The sequence below is a fragment of the Thunnus albacares genome, chromosome 13 (assembly GCF_914725855.1).
Source record: "Thunnus albacares chromosome 13, fThuAlb1.1, whole genome shotgun sequence".
NCBI classification, from domain to species: domain Eukaryota; kingdom Metazoa; phylum Chordata; class Actinopteri; order Scombriformes; family Scombridae; genus Thunnus; species Thunnus albacares.
Window position 1 is genome coordinate 24,509,974 of NC_058118.1, and position 7,520 is coordinate 24,517,493.

At 38.8% G+C, this 7,520-nt stretch overlaps 1 long non-coding RNA gene across 1 annotated transcript; it reads right to left on the reverse strand.

Moving 5' to 3' along the window:
- Positions 1 to 3,024: 3,024 nt before the first annotated feature.
- LOC122995775 lies at positions 3,025 to 6,968 on the reverse strand. Its single transcript, XR_006406859.1, has 3 exons — positions 6,731 to 6,968; positions 3,829 to 4,001; positions 3,025 to 3,715 (listed from the first exon to the last, which is right to left on the reverse strand). It is a non-coding gene; the product is annotated as an uncharacterized LOC122995775 (long non-coding RNA).
- Positions 6,969 to 7,520: the final 552 nt, after the last annotated feature.

Consider the following 7,520-nt stretch of genomic DNA (forward strand, 5'->3'; position numbering starts at 1 on the left):
CATCATCAGCAGTTTCATTGCTGTTTCTGATTAGCTGCTTAATGGGTTCACACGTCATTATGTTCAATCATCGTGGGAGTCCCCATCGCTCCGGCTGAATTATGCAGTCAACCCCTCGGCTGAGGAGGGCAAAACGCTTCCTGACTGTGCTGAAAGAAGCAGACAAAGAGCTCTGCTGAGGCCATGAGACCACACACATGCTGCATGATGTGTGTACCTGACCATGCATACTTTGTACATTAGCCGACCCCAGACTGACGCCGGTCCTTGCTGTTGTGTTTGCTAAATTCCAACCGTTGTGATGCATTCTTATAAGACCATCTGGATGTTGAATACAAAGATAAGGACAAAAAGAAAGACAAAAAAAAACCCAACTCACTTAACATATCCATTATATTTTGTTCCTGGACTGATATTCATTGAAATACAGCAACTTTTAAAACACTGACAGCAAGATTAATTCTCAGTGGGGAGATATTATCCTCAGTATGATGATAAAAAATAAAAAAATAAAAAAAACTCTTTCACTTCCATTCATTCTTGAAACATAACATTTTATTTTTTGGCTCAGTTTCAAGGAAGCATCATATTGTATGGGGCACTTCATCTCACATTACAAATAAAAACAAGTATATATCTAAAAGCATCAGAATAAAAGATCTGAGTTGACCCTGGCTCCTTGAAATTGAGTTCAGATGTATCTAATTTACATTAGCAAGCATGTTTTTTAATAAACATAATGCCACGTGGATTACATTTTTTCATGGCGTGGCTGTATGAATGGCCAGTCCACCTCTTTGGTCTAGACTGAAATATGTCATCAATTATTGGATGGATTGCCACACAATTTTGTACAGACATTTACAGTCCCCAGTGGATGAATCCCATCGTCATTGGTGATCCTCTTACTTTTCATGTAGAGCCACCATGAGGTTGACAGTTTTGTTTTTTAGTGAACAACAACTCGGATGGGCTGCCATAAACCTTGTTGATATCCATGGTGTCCAGAGAAGAAATCCTAATGACTTTGATGATATCCTGACTTTTTCTCTTGTGACACCTGCAGGTTGACATTTGTGATTCAGTGAGTGAAATGTCTCGACATCTGTTGGATGGATTACCATGCGGATTGGTGCAGACATCCATGGTCTTTGTGAACTTTGTGAACCTGACTTTTCATCTAGTGCCGTCACCGTGTCAGTATTTGAATTTGTGGGGTTTTTTGCTGTTTCTTAAGGGTTAAGACGACCATGAACCACAATCTTCAGTTTGAATCCAGCTGGGAAAGGCACAAAATGAGCAAAAATTTTTTTTTTCTTAAATTCAATTTGTCCAATACTTTGGTTTATCTATCTAATAGTTTGGTGTTCTTTACAATAAGCAACGCAACCTCACAGAATAACTCGAATGGCTGTAGAATGGCTGTCGTGGTCTATCTATACCTGCAAAATGCTCAACATTCATTTGTCAAGACTTGATGACTGAGATGAGACATGTTTCTTAGTATTTAATGAAAACCGTGATCTTACCTGAACCTTAAAGGACAGGGTCACAGTTTTTCAAGTCTGTCTTTAAACAACAGTCCAGAGCCCAAATGAATATTGAAATGTGTTTTTCTTGCTGTAATCATTCCTCCTGTTCATACTGACCATTAGAAGATCCCTTCATAATGCACTTACAATGTAAGTGATGGAGGACAAAATCCACAGTCCTCCTTCTGTGCAAAAATGTAAAAGTTTATCTGAAGCTAATATGAAGCTTCAGCATCTCAATGAGTCAAATCAAGTAGATATCTTTCAACATCTCAGTCTTTTTAGTGCCAAAGTCTTTCTTTTTGTTACAGTACTTCCACCGCAGCTCAACAGGGAAACACTGTCCGAGGAAACACAAAGAGGGAATTTGATGCTAAAAAGACTGTAAATGTGTCAGATATCTGCTTGATATGACTAACTCAGACTTCTGAAGCTTCATATAAGCTTCAGATAAACTTATAAATGACTTTGTGGACACACTGTGTATTTTGTCCTCCATCATTTACATTGACAGCACATCTGAAGGGGATCTTTTAATAGCCAGTATGAACAGGAGGAATGATTACAGTGAGGAAAACCTCATTCAGTGTTCATTTGGGCACCTGACTGTTGTTTTAAGACAGACTTGAAAAATTGCGAAACTATCCTTTAACCAAGTATTTAGTAGTCTAAACCCAACAACACATGGGATACAGGATGTGAACCATGGTCTCTGGTGTAAAAAAAAAAGACTATCCAGGAAGCAAATAATATTTTCTTGAAAAACATGCTTGGCAACGCCAATTAGGAGAATATAAACATATTTTACTGAGGACCACCTTGGGGTGGCCTACATTCAGCAACTAATTGCCTAGATCGTAACCATCCAAGAGTAAACATGCCTAAACCAATAATGCCATCTCACTTAAGCCTGGCCTGTTTTTATTTCTTCATTCATTAATGTGTTTCCCTACAAATCAGATTTAGTCCTCCATACAAACCAAGTCCAGACTCTCACATTTAGACAATATTAAACTATCCAGAATCGTTACAGTCTTATTGTCATTCCCTCAACAAGGTTTTGTTCATTGTTTTTCTTAATGTGAGCTAGATGACTTCTAACTGATCTGGAAAGCAAATTGTCACAAGACTGCCAAACATAAAGCAAAACTAGATGACAGCAAGGAGGCTACATGTACTGAGTAACCCTGAGGTATATTATGATTTGAGTGGCATGATATTCTTTAAAAACGCTGTTGTTAAACGTAGTGTAGTAAGCAATATGAAATGTAGAATCTCAGCATCTTTCAGATTTTTTCAGGTCCTGGTTTGAAAAGTATAAATATTTATATGGTTCTGTACAGTAAACGCATCCCATTAAAATGAAAAAAAATGTTACTTATTTACTCTAAATGAATGTGACAGCCTCAGTAGACCATAGTCCCACTTATTTTCCTTCAACAAAAGAAGTCACACCTAAATGCACATAAATCAATAAGTCAATGATATTTTTTATTCAGCCATTTCCCTTACACAATCGCACGCAGGAACAAAAATATAGAGCCAGACAGACTGCACACTTCAGTCTGTGTGTCTGTATCTAGCCTAGTTGTAAGACAGCAAAAAACAGTCAGTACTTTGACTATTTGGGGCCAATGAACACAGACTGCAGTGTTCCAACAGTCAAGTTTGCTCAAATGACGCAAAGGGGAAAATTTGCTTAACTTTCAGTCCGAAAACATCTTAATAACTTTAAAACCTCACTTTCCATCTAGCGCCATCATTAGGTCACAATTTTAATTTTTCCAATACTTTGTTTTATGAGCAAAATGGATGTCATTCCTATCAACCTCAGCTGTATTTTGTGTTTACTGCTAATTAAGTAAATATACTTACATAAGAGATTGAACATGGTAAAAAACACCTTCCTCAGAATGTTAGCATTGTCACTGTGAGCATGTTAACATGCTGATGCATGAAGTGCAGCCTCTCAGAGCCACTAGCATGGCTGTGGACTCAACTGTCAACTTGCTAGGGCAACAATTTACTACAATACCCATGAGCCTTAGCCACTGTTGCTTCAGAGAAGCAACCAAAAAGAGGCATAAATCAGCGCTTTAGCAAATCCAGAATACTTCATTGTTGCAGTTGGGAATAAAACAGTGCATCATAGCTGCTGAATTCATCCAGAATGGACCCAGAATCTGAAAATCAATGGATTTAAACTGCCATATGTTTAATCAGGTCTCTACATAGTGCAGTCTTTAGCTTCAGCATCATATATTTAAGCTCTCGGATGTATTTTACTGAAACGCACCTTCCTACATAATGTCTCTCCCTAGGTTTTCATGTCCACAGGCTTGTACCTTTGGCTTTTTATCAAAGAAACAGATATTTTCCAACACAGTTGCTCATTTCTCTTGCTCTTTTGTCCTGATGATTCATGACTCATGGGAGTTTCGTGTTTATCTTGTCCTTGAAGTGTTCCAGCTGTATGGAGAAAATTAACAGGACTTTTATTTCTGGACTCCTGGACGTCTGATATGACTCTGTCCACTTTGCAACTCTATTATACCATATTCACAGAAGAAATTTGCTGTGATTGGTTGGCATGTGTCCATTATTTTCATGTTACAGACAGTTAAAAGAACTTGCATCAGAGGTGTCCAGTTATACTAAGTTATACATTTAATAGGTTCAGTTTAGTAACACAAACAACAGGCATTAATTTACATGAACTACACATTTAAAAGTAAGAGACAATTTGTTGGCATGTGGCGAGATTACGCAAAGACAAACAACTTTGTGAAACATGGTTCTTATCAAGTGTTCAAACCATTTAAAACCTTATGAGGAAACATCTGAATACCAGCTTTATTCAACAATTCATTGGAGGTTTTGTTGGATACAAAATGTCAACATCAATCTCCTAACACATAAACCTGAGTTTTTAGGTTGTTTCTTGTGATTCGTTCTCACTACAGTCTCTCCTAACAGTTTCTATTTCTATGTACAGGCAGAAGCTTATGCAGTCAGCTGCAGCTGAAAGTGTATGGTTGGACCTCAGTGCATGTGAGGACTGCACTTTAAGACGGAGGTGCTGAGCAAGATGGAAATGCATGAAATTATCCCGAGCCATGTGGAGAACTGACTCAACTGTGGATAATCAAAAGGAATCAAAATGTAAATTCAAATCGAGTCCACATTTAGATTTTTTTTTTCTCTGTTTCCAGAGTTTCCTGACAGGAAGCATTTTACTAAAACTGCAGAACAGTACGTCAGTTTATATCCTGCAATAAAGCACGCACTTAAGAGCCTGAATATAAATATACCTACCTTTTCAGATACTACCACACTACAGGTCTCGTCAGTATTACTGCTTCAATAAAATGGAAATACTTGAAGACGTGCAAAGCGAGTGGAGGACCCACTCACTCTGACACCAAAGTCTCTCTGACAGAGAGATGTGGATAGTCTGTTCTCCCACCTCTCTGTGCCAAAGGAGTGTCTTCATTTGACTGAGAGTGGTAGCCTTGTATCAAGGTTCCCCGCTGCACCATCCTTCAGATCTCAATTTTCAAGATTTGTGAGCCAGAAAGTGAGAGAGGGAGAGAAGATAATCAGAACGAGAGATGCAGTGAGACAGAGAGGGAGACATAGAGGATGATGGAAATAGAAAAAGAGGGACATGCAAGAGAGTATTGTAATTATATCAGGTGGGGTCTGTAATAGAGTATACTTGCTGATAATTTGATGGGAAGCACAGAGAGAGGAGAGAAGATAAAGAAAAAAAAATAGAAGAAAATGTCCACACGGTGAGAAAACTAGTAGTCAAAAATTCATTTGCTGGGAGCTTGAATTCAGTGTATTTTCAAGGTTTCCCTCAATTTTTGTCTTTATTCCAGCATTGGTTTTGAAGGACTTTGTTTTTTTCATTAACACACACAAACAAAGTTAAAGAAATTGACAGAGGGAAGCATGAGTTTCATAAGGTTTCCATCACATACTCAAAAAAGTTAAGCTAAGAAAAAGCTCCATGAACATATGAAAAATAAAAAATAAAAAGTCGTATTGGTCCAGTTGTTATTTCAAAGGGCATGTTACTCTAATGTTACATAAAAAGAGAAGTATTCTTAAATCTTTTCTATACAGGAAATATTAGGTATTTTCACCTTTCAGCCTTTTAATACAATATTTCATCCACGGACAGAGGCAGTGAAAGACTCATGAGAGGAAATAGAGGCGGAAACAGTAAAGTAACTATGACGGTGATGTATGATTTTATGGCCAGTGGGAACCAAGAGAATGACAGCCTGAGTGGCTGATTTACTAGCAGGGTGCCTGACTCCTGGGTGACTCATGCTACATTTGTTTATGGTTGGAGGTAGAAAGTTGAAAGTGGGGACCATATCAGATCTCTGTGCCTTCAAGCTACCAAGTTCGAAAACCCATGGTAAAAACCAGTGGTGTAATGGTGCCTGGGTAAGTGGGTATACTCTTAATTTATGCTCCAAACTTTTTTATAATGTGGCCCATACAGCAAAGGATAAAGGTCCTGTGCTATAAACCGTGACATGTAAGACTACCCTTACATGTTTAGTTCACTCATAAATGGACCAATGGTATTTGCACCTTTTCACTTAACTTCTGTTGCTTGACTTCAGGGAGTAGAGCTCATTATGAAATTAACATAAACCACAAAGGAGGTGCATATTTTGCAATCAATATAGGGTGAGACAACTACATAACGATGCCTTTTGAGTGAACTAGTCCTTATTCCTTAATCCATCCACACATGAAAAGTGGACAACTATTCTCTCACCCTGCAAGTAGTCTATGGGCCAGTAGTTTCTTTTGTAAACTGTCTCTTGGAACAGCTGATCTGCAACAAATAGTGTAGGCCAGAGTGTGCCATCATTATAAAATTAACATCATTTATCAAGGGGCGGTTTGCAAATACCACTGGTCCTACAAATGCCTAATGCATGAATATAAGATACACTGTTTGGCTGTATATCTGTGGCTATTTGCCTGGACTGTCCGTAGCCTATTTCAGAGTCAGACACCCCACCCCAAACCCCCTGCTGCCAAATTGGTCCCCCTCAATGTGTGACTGACTGTTTCTCCCATGACATACAGTAATGGGCAAATGGTAATGTCGAGCCCTGAAATATGTTATTTACATAATTTACAAAGTCTTGCTATTAAAAAGTGCTCACCGTGGTTGACGTCTTCATTTGAAGTTGTAGTCGAAGAGGCAGCATCCTCTCCTACTGGGATGAGGGACAGAGTGGGTGCAGGCACTAGGCTATTGTTAGCTGAGCTGCTGGCTAACAGCACCGAAGTAGCATCGCTATCGTTAGCCGATTGACTCATCTGCTGGACTGTCTCTCGTGATTTGGCTATTATAGGATGCTGCTGAATGATGCACATCAGAAGGGAGAAGGGGGGAGAAAGGGATACACGTAATGCCGACTGAAAAATAAGTAGACATACACTGTATACTCGCATATACCCTGCACTACACCACTGGTAAAAACATATATATGGTTGAAGAAAGAGACCTTGTATGCTGATGTGGCTTGGAAATGTTTACCAAATGCACCATTATTTTTGGTCTTTTTGCATCTACATTGCCTCATCTGGGTGCAAGGAGCAAGTTCAGTCTGGCTTTAAGAGGATCCTAAAATTAAATATATAACTCAGCTACAATGTCTTTTACCCATTTCCCCTTAATGGTGCTGAAATATTAAATGGCAGCCTCTCTGTTTGTCTCTGTCCATGGTGCTGAAACATTAAACTGCAGTCTTTCTTCATGGTGCTGCAACCATCCTGTGCGTCACTCTCCATGGTTCTGAAACATTCATACCCAAGGCCTTTCTCAATCTGTGCTCTTCTCTGTATTTGTACTCTAATGGGATTGATCAGTCTTGGCCCCAAGACTGTCACAATTCAAAGTCAGCATTTAGCCAAGTATGGTCCAAATACTTGGAAGTTTTCTTGCTCTGC